The following is a 14461-nucleotide window of genomic DNA, read 5'->3' on the forward strand; positions in this document are numbered from 1 at the left end:
AGTGCTTTTTTCCCCATGGCTAATACAAAAGGCATAAATTTAAGATTGGTGGAAATTACAGGGGAATGTCAAAGGTAAGTTCTTTACACAGAGTGGGTTGCACTGTAAGGGGTGGTGGGTAGAGGCAGATACATTAAGGTTATTTAAGAAACCTTTAGATAAGTATGTGGATAGTAAACAAATGGAGAAGGGAATGGTTGGTTGATTTTGGAGTAGGTTAAAAAATCAGCACAATATCATAGGCCAAAGGGCCTGTATTGTGCTGCATTGTTCTATGTTAATCTTTGTGTACACATCCCCTTTCGGTGAAGAAAATTTGCCGTCCATGTCTGATCATAGAAATAATCTTCTGGAATGAGTTCAGTGGGTCAGGCAGCATTCAAGGGGGAAGGAATTGTCAATGTTTTGGCTTGAAATCCTGGCACCAAATGGTTGCCTCCTGTGTCTCAAGGTAAATTCATGGAAATTATATAAATGTTTCCTTGTACAGTCTTAATTTCCTCTACTGTTGGCACAGTAGCGCAGCGGTTATCATAACACTTTACAGCTCTAAGATTCGGTGGGGTTCAATTTCCACTGCTGTTTTAAGGAATTTGTACTTTCTCTCCATGAGGTTTCTGTTGGGGGCTCTGGCTTCCTGTCACATTTTGAAGATAGTACTGTATGTGTTAGGGTTAGTAGGTTGTGGGTATGCTATGTGGGGAACATTTGTGGGCTGCCTCCAGCATATTTTGGAGTGTGTTGGACGTTAATGCAAACAATGCTTTCCACTTAATGTTTCAATGTACATGTGACAAAAAGCTTTTGTCTACGTTAACCTATTCAGTCCTGCCGAAGGGTTTTGGCCCAAAACTTCGACTGTACTTTCTATAGATGTTGCCTGGCCTGCTGAGTTCCTCCAGCATTTTCTGTGTGGTGTTTGGATTTCTGGCATCTGTAGATTTTCTCTTGTTTGTGAACTGAAATTGTTGGTTCACCAAAACAAACAAGCAAAGCTTGGGGGTAAAAGTTAACTGGACAATATCCCAGCTCAGTAGCACTCACTCTAAGTGATGCTTTTTCTATGACAGTTTTATTACATATCTGATTTAATTTAAAAGTAAGCTGCCTCAAAATGCAATATACATCCTTTTAATCCATTTTAGGAACTTTGTTTTTGAAATGTTAAACAAAATGTTGTTTGATTTTTTTTTGCAGCAACTTCTGTCACTATATAGTGAGATTTCAAAAGATAGTTGAGAGTGGTTGCAATTGATTTGTCGTCTGAATCTTTGATGTATGATGTAAGGTGAGATGCAAGATTTCTTGCCTGTTTTGCATTCAGACCAAGTACTATATCATCCAGAGTGTTCCTTCTGTACTTTGAATATTCATCGATTAGATGCCCCCATGGGGCTGTGACACTTATTCAAGGAAGTATTAAGCATACCTTTGAATGGTTTGTGCTGACTACCTGGAAATTTTCAGTTGCAGTATTTTCAACTCGCAGTGGCCTTGGGAATCTGTTGCTGCTCATGTGATTGACCTGCCCACTGCAATGAAGAGGATTGAGAATAACTAGGGTTGAAGTGCCAGTGGGATGTTGGCTTGAGAAGAGTTCAGAAGGCCATTGACAAGGGGCTGCACGGAAGACTGCTTAACAAGATAAGAGCCTTTGGTATTACAGGAAAGACACTAGCATGGATAGAAGATTGGCTGACAAAGAGTGAGGATAAAGGTAGCCTTTTCTAGCTGGCTACCTTTGACTAGTGGTGTCCTGCAGTGGCAACTTTTCATGCTATATGTCAATGATTTTGATGACTGATTTGATGGCTTTGTGGCCAAGCTTGTGCATGATATGAAGATAACGTGGAAGGGCTGGTAGTGTTGAGGAATCAGGCAGTTTGCCGAAGAACTTAGACAAATTGGGAGAATGGGCAAAGAAGTGGCAGATGGAATATAGTGTAGGAAGTGTATGATCATACACTTTGGTTGAAGGAATAAAAGCATTGACTTTTCTAAACGGAGAGAAAATTAAGAAAAATCAGAGATGCAAAGGGATTTAGATGTCCTCATGCAGTTTGAGAAGGAAGGCAAATGCGGTGTTAAGATTCATTTTGAGTAGACTAAAATGTAAGGGCAAGGATGTAATACTGGGGCTTTATAAGGTGTTGTCAGACTGCACAAAGTATTGGGAGAAGTTCTGGGCCTCTTATTTAATAAAAGATGCCTTTTATTAAATACTAGTTCACCTATTCTAGCTGAATTTGATGAATAGTTTTAGACCTTAACTCAGTTACTCTTTCCACTGATGCTAACGGATTTGCTCTATGTTTTCAAGAAATTGAAGAGAGTGGTGAATGGAGCCTAGTCCATCGTGAAAAATAGGTCCATGAAATATCTCAATACACAATGTCCAATGTCCATTTCTCCTTGTATATACTGTTTCACTTGCTGAATTCCTTCAGCTTTTTGTGTGTCACTCCCATTTCCAGCATTTGCAATCTCTTGTATCTCTTCTTTCCCCCCACCCCCCAATCGACTGTCTAGCTTCCTACTGCCTTGGGGAAGAAGCTAACATATCATAGACTGTCACCCTGGTGATTTTCTCTTCCTTCTCCACTTCTTGTAGGAAGAAAACACAAGTGCTTGATGAAAGTGGGCACCATCAAGCTCAAGGACAGCTTCCATCATGCTACTACAACATTCTTGAATGAACCTCTTGTAGAATAAAGATGAACTCTTGATCTCCCAATTTACCTCATCATGGAGCTTGCATTGTACTTTCTCTGTAATGGTAACTCTATACTCTGCATTCTGCCATTGCCTTTCCTTTGTACTACCTTGAGTACTTGTGTATGGAAAGCAGTCCCAGAGGACTGATGAGTAGCTAATGTTGTTCCATTGTTCAAGAAGGGAACCATGGATAATCCAGGAAACCTTCTGGGAAGTTACTGGAGAGAATATTTCGACGTCAGCAGCAGCATCATGTGCTGTGTTGTATGATGTGGGTGATTATAGCCTATCCATGACCATGATTGTTCTTGCCAAACTTTTCTACAGAAGTGGTTTGCTATTGCCTCATTGCCACCTTCGGGGCAGTGTCTTTACAAGACAGGTGACCCTAGTCATTATTCGTACTCTTCAGAGATTGTCTGCCTAGTGCCAGTGGTCACATAACCAAGACTTGAGATATGCACTAGCTGATCATAAGACCATCTACCACTGCTCTCATGGTTTCATGTGACCCTGATCAGGGGTGTGCTAAGCAGGTGCTACACCTTGGCCAAGGGTGACACGCAAGCTACTAGAGGGACAGAGTGCCTTTGGTAGATACATCTCTTCACCCTACTACAGAAGAAAATTCTTAGGGATAGGATTTATGAGCAATTGGAAAACCATGGCCTAATTAGGGAGAGCCAGCATGATTTTGTGTGGGGCATGTTGTCTTACTAACTTGGTTGGAGGTGAGGCCTGAGGTTTTCTGACAAGGTGATGCGAGTGATTGACAAAAGTAGAACTATGGATGTTGTCTACATGGATTTTGGTAAGGCGTTTTGAAGCTCATCCAGGAGATTAAGATGCATGGAATCAACTCTGATTTGGCCATTTTGATTCAGAACATGCTTTTCCATAGAAGTCAAAGGGTGGTGACTGAAGGGACTTGATGGAGATCTCTTCTGCAGGGGTCTGTACTGGGACCTCTGCTGTTTGTGGTGAGAATGTAGAATTAGTAAGTTTTGCACATGATATGAAGTTTGGGGGTGGGATGTATTTGGGATAGCATAGAAGACTGGCAAATAGCGCAACAAGATATAGATCAGTTGCAGATATGGATGGAGAATGGCAGATAGAGGTTAATCGGACCAAATGTGAAATGTCAAATGTAAAAATGTAAAAAAAATGCAAGACCCCTAACAGTGTTGAGGAGCAAAGGGATCTTGGGATCCAAGTTCATAACTCCCTGAAAGTGGCTACACAGGTTGATAAAGGAATATGATGTATGCTTGCCCTTACTAGCCCAAGCATTGAGTTCAAAAGTCAGGAAGTTATGTTGCAGCTTTATAAAACTCTTAGGCTGCATCTCAAGTGTTCTGGTTGCTCCATTATAGGAAGGATGGTGAGGCTTTGGAGAGGGTGCAGAAGAGGTTTAAGATGATGCTTCCTAGATAGGGCATGAGCTATAATGAGAGGTTGGACAAACTTGGGTTGTTTTCTCTGGAGTGGCAGAGGCTGAGGAAGATCTGATAGAAGTTTATAAGATTGAGAGGCATAGATAGAGAAGATTAGACAGTATCTTTTTCCCCAAGGTTGAAATGTTTAGAACTAGACGGCATGCATTTAAGTTGAGAGGGGCTAATTTCAAAAGAGATGACGGGGCAGGTTGTTTTTTTTTCCACAAGAGTGCTGGGTGCATGGAATGCACTTCCTGGGGTGGTGGTAGAGACAGATACATTAGTGAGTTTTAAGAGATGTTTGGATTGGCACATGAATGAGGAAAAAAAAGGAATGATATGACGTGTATGTAGAGGGGATAAATTTAATTGGCCATTTGGTTACTAATTTGGTTCAGCACACCTTTATGGGCAGACGACTGTGTCTGTGCTGCACTGCTCTGTTCTAAAACATGCAAAACAATGTTTTTCCACTATCTCGGTACAAATGTTAATGATAAACTAATTACAAATTTATTTGTTTTTATCCCTGAATCCATTGTCTATCCAGCAAATGGATGGAATTGTAAAGGTCATGTCTCTTCCTATCAAGGCAGCATTCACTCTCAGATACTCTCCCACTCACCTTTGACCCTACTTTTCCCCATTCACTTTCTCTAAAGGTTTCCCAAGATGAGGTTGAATTTATTCAATAAGACAGAGAAGGATCTGGGTACAGATATTTTAACACTAAGATCCATGAGCACAATTTACAGAAGGCCTGTACACCTTGCTAATGCAAATATCTAATTAGCCAATCACAGGCCAGCAATTCAATGCATGGAAGCATGGTCAAAAGGTTCAGTTGTTCTTCAAACATCAGAAATATGATCTAAGTGACTTAGTGGAATTATTGTTGAGGTCAGACAGATTGGTTTGAGTATCTCAGAAAATGCTGATCTGAGATTTTTACATACAATTGTCTGGAGAGTTTACAGAGAATCGTGCATGAAGCAAAAAAAAATAGATGTTAAAAAATAGGTTTGATGTTATTGTTGCTTTTTATTTTTGCATGGCTGGGGCTTAGGAGTTAGAGGTTTGAGGTTTAGCTGCCATGTCCATGTGTGCAATCTGTTTTTGTGCATGGGGGGGGTTGGGGTCTGCGAGTTTTGTTGTCTTTTCATGCGGGGGGATTGATATCTTATTTCAATGACTTTCATAGTTTTTCTCTATCATGGCTATCTGGAAAAAACGAATCTCAGAGTTGTATTCTGCATACATACTTTGATAATAAAATGAATGTTTGAACCTTAACCCAACTTTCTTTCTTCAGTTCTCTAAAGGCTTCAGCATTTTCGTAAGATGAGTTTGAATTCATTCCAAAAAAAATAGAGAAAGACTTTGGTATAGATATTTTAACTCTGAAAACCATGAGCAAGCTAGAAGGTATAGATTCTGACAAACTATATATTCCTAGGATCTCTTGCAAGCGAATTAGCTGCAGCCTGAATTTCTGGTCTACCACATCTACCAATTTATAAATAAATTAAGAATCTGAAAATCCTGCATTTAGAAAATTAGACCATTAACCACCTTTAGCACATATCATAGCAACTAAAATCCCTGTTGTTATACCTTTGTGTAAAAATTTCCCAGGACATTAACCAGAATTTAATTATTTGATGTTCTCAGGGCAATGATAGTATTAGTGGGATCAAACAAGCATTAAATGCTTTGTAAAGGTTCTCCTGTGGTGTGAAGGTAAGTTCAAATACTTTTTCCCCCCATTTCCTTCCTTTGATGATCACAATAACTGCAGCACCACAAACGCTTCAGGAGACTTCACTCAGACCCACCTCAAGGAAGTTCTCAACCCTGATGTACTGGTCTTTGATACCTTTCACTCACATAAATTGGGTGTTCCCCTTGCAGTGGCCATTCCTGTCTCCCCTGAAGTCATGGAGAGTGGTGACCTCTATTATTTCTGTTCAAAATAGCTTTGGTCCCAAATCTCCCAATGGCTTTTGGTGATGACAAAAAGATTATCAATAGAAGATTGCTGATCCTCTGGCGATAATCTTTTCATCATCAATGGGGATGGGAGAGGTTCCGGAGGATTGGAGGGTTGTGGATGTTGTTCCATTATTCAAAAAAGGGAGTAGAGATGGCCCAGGAAGTTATAGGCTAGTGAGTCTTACTTCAGTGGTTGGTAAGTTTATAGAGAAGATCCTAAGAGGCAGGATTTATGAACATTTGGAGAGGCATAATATGATTAGGAATAGTCAGCATGGCTTTGTCAAGGGCAGGTTGTGCCTTATGAGCCTGATTGAATTTTTGGAGGATGAGACTAAATATGTTGATGAAGGAAGAGCATTAGATGTAGTGTATATGGATTTCAGCAAGGCATTTGACAAGGTACCCCATGCAAGGTTTATTGAGAAAGTAATGAGGCATGGGATCCAAGGGGGCATTGCTTTGTGCATCCAGAACTGGCTTGCCCACAGAAGGCAAAGAGTGGTTATATTTTGCATTGAGGTCAGTGACCAGTGGTGTGCCTCAGGGATCTGTTCTGGGACCCTTATTCTTCGTGATTTTTATAAATGACCTGGATGAAGAAGTGGAGGGATGGGTTAGTAAATTTGCTGATGATACAAAGGTTGAAGATGTTGTGGATAGTGTGGAGGGCTGTCAGAGGTTACAGAAGGACATTGATAGGATGCAAAACTGGCTGGGAAGTGGCAGATGGAGTTCAACCTTGAGAAGTGTGAGGTGGTTCATTTTGGTAGGTCAAATATGATGACAGATTATAGTATTAATCGTAAGACTCTTGGCAGTGTGGAGGCTCAGACGGATCTTGGGGGTCTATAGGACTTCAAAGTTGCACAGGTTGACTCTGTGGTTATGAAAGCATATGGTGCCTTGGCTTTCATCAATTGTGGGATTGAGTTTAGGAGCTGAGAGGTTATGTTACAGCTCTATAGAACCTTGGTCAGACCCCACGAAGTACTGTGCTCAGTTCTGGTCGCCTCACTACAGGAAGGTTGTGGAAATCATAGAAAGGGTGCAGAGGAGATTTACAAGGATATTGCCTGGATTGGGGAGGATGCCTTATAGGTTGAGTGAACTCGGCCTTTTTTCCTTGGAGCGACAGAGGATGAGAGATGACCTGATAGAGGTGTATAAGATAATGAGAGGTATGTAAGATAATAACAGTTTTAAGGTGCTTGGAAGTAGGAACAGAGGTGATGTCAGGGGTAAGTTTTTTGTGCAGAGAGTGTTGAGTGCATGGAATGGACTACTGGTGACAGTGATGTAGGCGGATATGATAGGGTCTTTTTTAAGAGACTCCTGGATAGGTACCTGGAGCTCAGAAAAATAGAGGGCTATGGGTAACCCTAGGTGATTTCCAAGGTAGGGACATGTTTGGCAAAGTTCTGTGGGCCAAAGAGCCTGTATTGTGCTGTAGGTTTTCTATGTTTCTAAGAGACAAACAACAGAGGAGATGGGTGGTTTAAAAGAGGGATAGGGAACATTTATACATTGCCACATTTAGCTTTGGAGGCCAAGTCCTTGGGTATATTTGAAGTGGAAGTTGATAGGTTCCTAATTAATAAGGACATCAAAAGTTACAAGGAGAAGTCAGGAGAATGAGGTTGAGAGGAATAATAAATCAGCCATGATGGAATGGTGGAGTAGCCTTGATGGGATGAATAGCCTAATTCTGCACCCAATGTGTTATGGCCTTCTAGTCTTAATAACCATAGTGGAAAAGATATGATTAGAGCAGAAGTTCCCAACCTGGAGTCCACAAACCCCTTGGTTAATGGTAGTGGTCCATGGCATAAAAGAAGGTTGCAAACTCCTGGATTGGAGGATGTTTGAAATGAAACATTTTCACTCATGTTGGGAAGGGATTGGAAGTTCACTGCCTGACGAGGATGGAGACAGAAAACCACATCACACTGCAAAATAATCCCAACTCCACTAAACCCAGCTTCAATGCCATATTTAAGTTCACTGACGGCACCACTATCATTGACTGAACCAAAGGAAATGACAGATCAGTATATTGGAGGGAGATTGAAAATCTGGCTGAGTGTGTGCCACAACTTCGAACTCTTACTCAATGATAGTAAGAACAAGGAGCTGATTATTGACATCAGGAGGAGGAAACTGCAGGTTCCTGAGCCAGTCCTCGTCAGGGGATCAGAGCTGGAGAGAGTCAGCATCTTTAAATTCCTCAGTGCAATTACACAGGAAGTATAGCAGTGCCTCTGCCTTTTTAGAAGTTTCTGAAGATTCAGCATGACATCTAGCTGTGACAAACCTCTATATATGTGTATGGTGGAAAGGATATTGACTGGTTGCATTACAGTCTAGTATGTAAACACCAATGCCCTGGACTGGAAAATCCTACAAAAAGTAGCGGATGCGGCCCAGTCCACCATGGTTAAATCCCTTCCCCCTACTGAGCACAGCTAATGGAGCGCTGTTGCAGGAAAGCAGGATCCATCATCAAGGACATTCCTCATCCAGACAATGCTCTCTTCTCAGAACTCCCATCAGGAAGAAGGTACAGGAGCCTTAGGACTCTCACTACCTGGATCAGGAACAGTTATTACCCTTCAACCATTGGCCTCTTGAACCAGTGGGGATAACTTCATTCAACTTTACTCACCCCATCACTGAACTGTTCCCACAATCTTTGGACTCACTTTCATGGACTCTTTATCTCATGTTCTGAATATTTATTGCTTATTTATTATTATTATTAATTTTTTCTCAGCTCAAGCTGGTAAAATCTGAGGTATGGGCATAGCCAAGCACACTCATTTCTCAATTGCTGGGAACATTTGGAATACTCTAGTGGTGTTTAGTATCGTGGCTTTCTGGAGATTTACATTGATATTGCTGTTGGCCCTGCTTGTTTATGCTATTGTGTGGTGACTTTGGGATGATACCAGTTGTCGATATTACTATCTAAACAATGTTAATGTTCATGTTCCAAAGTATTTCAATTTCCTCTTTTAATTCAGCATATTTTTGGTGTTTTTCACTTATTGATTTCCGTATGTTATGTGTGTTTGGAATGGCTATATCTATTAAGTAAATTGTTTTTGCTTGTGAATCCTGCATTATCATATCCAGATGGTTATCATGGATTGTCCTAACTGTAATAATGGATCAGTCATAATATAAAATAGGGAATTCTGACTCTAAAACTAGATCAGGTTTGTATTTATAGTCAGTTATGATTTTTTTTATGAATTTGTACTTTAAGGCAAGATTTTGGTGAATGATGTTTTTTTGTGTAAGTAATCAGGTTGAGTTAAACTGCTAGATGATCCTGTAATATGATGCATTGTTTCTGGTTCTTGGGATTTTCTACATTTATCATCTTGAATTTGTTGTCTCTTATGTATTTTGATAATTTATTATTATTAATCATATTTGCAGTTTGTTGTCCTTTGCACATTGTTTGCCCTGTTGGATGCGGTCTTTCATTAATTCTATCGTGTTTCTTGGATTTACTGTGTATGCCCACAAAAAAACAAATCTCATGGTTGTATATGGTGACATACATGTACTTTGATAATAAATTTACTTTGAACTTTTGAAATTTGAAGCCTTGCATCCCAGAAACTATGGATATCTGTATGGAGAAAGTTGTACAAGGGGAGAAAGGTGCAAATAAAACACATCGTCAGGATAAGAAGAGGTCCGAATAAAAATACATCCCGCACAATTTTCAGCTCTATTAATTAATCTATAAACTTTGATCTTTCTCTAATTAATCTTGAAGAAAGATTAATTGATTCTTGGCTCTGGGAACATAATTTATTCCATTAAATTAACCTCTTTTTAATTTGGTTTAATGATACAGATTTTTTTTTTGGAAGTGTGTTATTAGGACTATGCTATGTACATGCCAAGTGTAATTGCTTTGATGGTTACCTGGTCAGGATCTGTTGGCTTACTAACTGCAATGTACTGAGATAAATTAGTTCTCAATTACCCTCATTAATTTCAATGGAGAATTAATGACTTGACAAATACAACATATCACAGTATTGTTTTAAGATTGGTTGCCATGTTTTAATCTGATCACTGCATTGCATAATGAGTGCAGAACTGTTAACATAGAATACTTCTGCTTTAAAAAAAACTGTACCATAGCCATCAACATTATTGTTATTATTGGTATTGATGTTATTGTCACATGTACAGTGAAAAGTTGTCTTGCATACTCTTCATACAGATCAAATCATTACACAGTGCATTGAACTAGAATAAAGTTAACACAATAACTGCAGAATAAAGTGTAAAAGCTACCAAAAAGTGCAATGAGCAAAGATCTTCTTTACGCTCGATTCGATGTTGCCAACACTGAACCCCTGAGGAGAGTTGTTGACATGACCTGCAGCCTGGTCATCTGAGGCTGAAACACGCAGATGTTTCCAAGTGCAAAGCTGCGGGAAATCAATAGGAAGAGGTGACATAAGGTGTTGAATTATTGTGCATAGAGCTAAGGAGCTGCAAGGGTAAAAAGACCCTGATGGAAGTTAGATACAGAGCCACAAACAGTAGTAAGGTTGTGGTCTACAAATTAGAAAGGGAGATAGAAAATGCATGCCAAAAGGACCATGTTACATTAGTCATATTAGGGATTTTAATATGCAGGTAGATTAGGAAAATTGGGTTGTTACTGGATCCCAAGAGGGGAATTTCTAGAATGACTATGAGATTGCTTTATAGAGCAGCTCATGGTTGAGCCCACTAAGGGATTAACTATTCTGGATTGGATGTTGTGTAATGAACTGGAATTGATTAGAAAGTTTAAGGTAAAAAAAAACTTTCAGGGGCAAGTGATCATAATATGATCAAATTCACTTTGAATTTTGAGAAGAAGCTGAAGTCAGATGTATCAGTATTACAGTAGAGTTAAGCAAATTACAGGGGCATGAGAAAGGAGTTGACCAGAATTAATTGGAAAAGAACACTGGCAGGGTTGTTGGCAGAGCAGCAATGGAATTTCTAGAAGCAATTTGGAAGGTGCAGTATATATACATCCCAAAGAGGAAGATGACACAACTGTGGCTAACAAGAGAAGTCAAAACCAACATTGAAGCCAAAGAGAGGGCATATAATAGAGCAAAAGTGAGTGGGAAGTTAGAGAATTGGGAAGCTTTTAAGTACCAACAGAAGGCGACTATAAAGTCATTAAGAAGTTAAAGAAGGAATATAAAAATAAGCTAGCCAATAATATTAAAGATGTACCAAATTTTCTTCAGATACATAAATTATAAAAAGAGAGGTGAGAGTGGATATCGGACCACCAGAAGATGCTAGAGTGGTAAAAATGGAGTGGGGGGGGGGGTAAAGAAATGGTGGACAAATTGATTAAGTATTTTGCATCAGTCTTCACTGTGGAAGACATTAGCAGTATGGTGAAAGTTCTAGGTGTCAGATGGTATGAAGTGTGTGAAGTTATTATAAGTAAGGAGAAGGTTCTTGGGTAACTGAAAGGTCTGAAGGTAGATAAGTCACCTGGACCAGATGGTGTATATCCCAGGGTTCTGAAAGAGGTAATTAAAGAGATTGCAGAGGCATTAGTAATCTTTCAGGAAGTACTAGATTTTTGGAATGGGTTCCTGAAGACTGGAATATCGTAAATGTCACTCCACTCTTCAAGAAGGGAGAGAGGCAGTAGAAAGGAAATTATAGGCCAGTGGTTGGGAAGATGTTGGAATTGATCGGGAATGATGCAGTTTCAGAGTTCTTTGAGGCACATGATCAAATAGGCCATAGTCAGCATGGTTTCCTCTAGGGAAAATCTTGCCTGACAAACCTGTTGGAATTCTTTGAAAATACAACAAGCAGGATAGACAAAGGATAGCCAGTTGAGTTTTGTATATTAGGATTTTCAGCAGGCCTTTGACAAGGTGCCACATATGAGGTTGCTTAACAAGCTATGGGCTAGAAGATTCTAGTATGGATAAAGCAGCAGATGACTGGCAGGAGGCAAATAATGGGAATAACGGGAGCCTTTTCTGGTTGGCTGCTGGTGAATAGTGGTGTTCACAAGGGTCTGTGCTGAAACCGATTCTTTTTATGTTATATGTTAATGATTTAGATGATGGAACTGATGGCTTTGTTGCAAAGTTTGCAAGTGATATGAAGATAGGTGGAGGAACAGGCAGTTTTGAGAAAGATGCTACAGAAGGACTTAGACAGATTAGGATAATGGGCAAAGAAGTGACAGATTGAATACAGTATCAGGAAGTGTATGGTCATGCACTTTGATAGAAGAAATGAAAGTGTTGACTATTTTCTAAATGGAGAGAAAATACAAAAATACTGATGTGCAAAGGGACTTGGGAGTCCTTGTGCAGGATTGCCTAAAGGTTAATTTGCAGGTTGATACTGAGGTGAAAAAGGCAAATGCAATGTTAGCATTCATTTCAAGAGGACTAGAATATAAAAGCAAGGATGTAATGTTGAAACTTTATAAGGCACTGGTGAGTATTTATAAGGCACTCGGAGTATTGTGAGCAGTTTTGGGCACCTTAACTTAGAAAGGATGTGCTGAAACTGGAGAGAGTTCAAAGCAAGTTCATGAAGATGATTCTAGGTTTGAACAGCTTGTCATATGAAGACCGTTAGATGTCTCTGGGCCTGTATTCACTGGAATTCAGAAGCATGAGGGGTGACATTGAAACCTATCATATGGTGAAAGGCCTGGATAGGGTGAATGTGGAGAGGATGTCCTTCATGTAGGCAGTGCAGCACATGACAGCAGCGGCCTTTTGGATCTGGTGCTACTTTAGTTAGTTAATTTAATTTTAAGGCACAATTAGGGTTTAGGGCAATGGATAACAGAGCGACTATCTACCATCACCAGATACTGCTACAATACAGAGATCGCCCAAAAACAAACCTTCATGAAAATCTGCCGGTTAGATTGCGCGACCTCGGCTTGCTGAGGGAATCGGGCCTGCATTCCTCGGAGTCACCCAATGTCGGTGGCCGGAGTTGGGAGCGTCGTAAGCGGTGTGCGAGGAAGCGGAAGTGAGGCAAGTGGGCAGGAGTCCGTGCCAGGAAAAAAGCAAGCCGTAGCTGGCCAGCTCTCCTGTCCATCCTGCTCTCCAATGGACATTAAATTAATTAGACTACATCTGTGGCAATGAAATACTCAGCGGGAGTACAGAAACGGATGGAATCCCAGATGCTGCCATTCAGCTGTTTATTTGTGTAACAGATTTTTTCCCCAAGCCATCGGACTACCAACCTACTACCCTCTGCTGTGCATATTGTCTTGTTTATTATTTATTGTAATGCCTGCACTGTTCTGTATACTTTATGCAGTCTTGGATAGGTCTGTAGTCTAGGGTAGTTTTTGTGTTGGTTTACGTGGTTCAATGTAGTTTTTGTATTGTTCATGTAGCACTATGGTCCTGAAAAACATTTCGTTTACCGTACCAGCAGTTATGGTCGAAATGACAATAAAAAGTGGCTTGATTTGACTTGAGGATGTTTCCTTTGGTGGAAGAATCAAAGACCAGAGAACACAGCCTCAGCACAGAGTAGTGTCTGCTTAGAATGGAGATGAGGAGGAATTTCTTTACCCAGGGAGTGGTGAATCTGTGGAATTCATTGCTACAGGCAGCTGTGGAGGCCAAGTCTTTATGAATATTTAAGGCAGAGGTTGATAGATTCTTGATTGGTCAGGGCATGAAGGGATACAGGGAGAAGGTGGGAGACTGGGGCTGAGAGGAAGAACAGATCAGCCATATTGAAATGGTGGAGCAGACTCGATGAGTCAAATGGACTAATTCTGCTCCTATGTCTTATGAGTTGTAGAGCCTTTGAAAGTGAGTCCATAGTTTGTGGAATCAGTTCAGTATTGAGGAGAGTGAAGTTATCCTTGCTGGTTCAGGAGCCTGATGGTTGTAGGGTAATAACTGTTCCTGAACCTGAATCAATTCAATGAACAGATCCTTCTTGTGATCTGGACTGGATTTTTATATCATCCCATTACCTCATCTTCAATGTAAACTGAAACCTTGTCTATCTAACACTTTTTCAAACCTCAGTGCCATTTCACAACCAACACCGTATTTATCCATGTACCAAACTCAGTTAGGTTTCTCAAGTGAGTCCTACTTCAGTGGTGGGCAAATTATTGGAGAAGATTCTTAGAGACAGAATTTATGAGTATCTGGAAAAGCATAGTTTGACTAGAGATAGTCAGCATAGCCTTGTAAGGGCAGACCATGCCTCGAATTTGACTGAATTCTTCGAGGAAGTGACAAAACAAATTTAGAGCA

The sequence above is a fragment of the Hypanus sabinus genome, chromosome 8 (genome assembly GCF_030144855.1).
Source record: "Hypanus sabinus isolate sHypSab1 chromosome 8, sHypSab1.hap1, whole genome shotgun sequence".
NCBI lineage: Eukaryota > Metazoa > Chordata > Chondrichthyes > Myliobatiformes > Dasyatidae > Hypanus > Hypanus sabinus.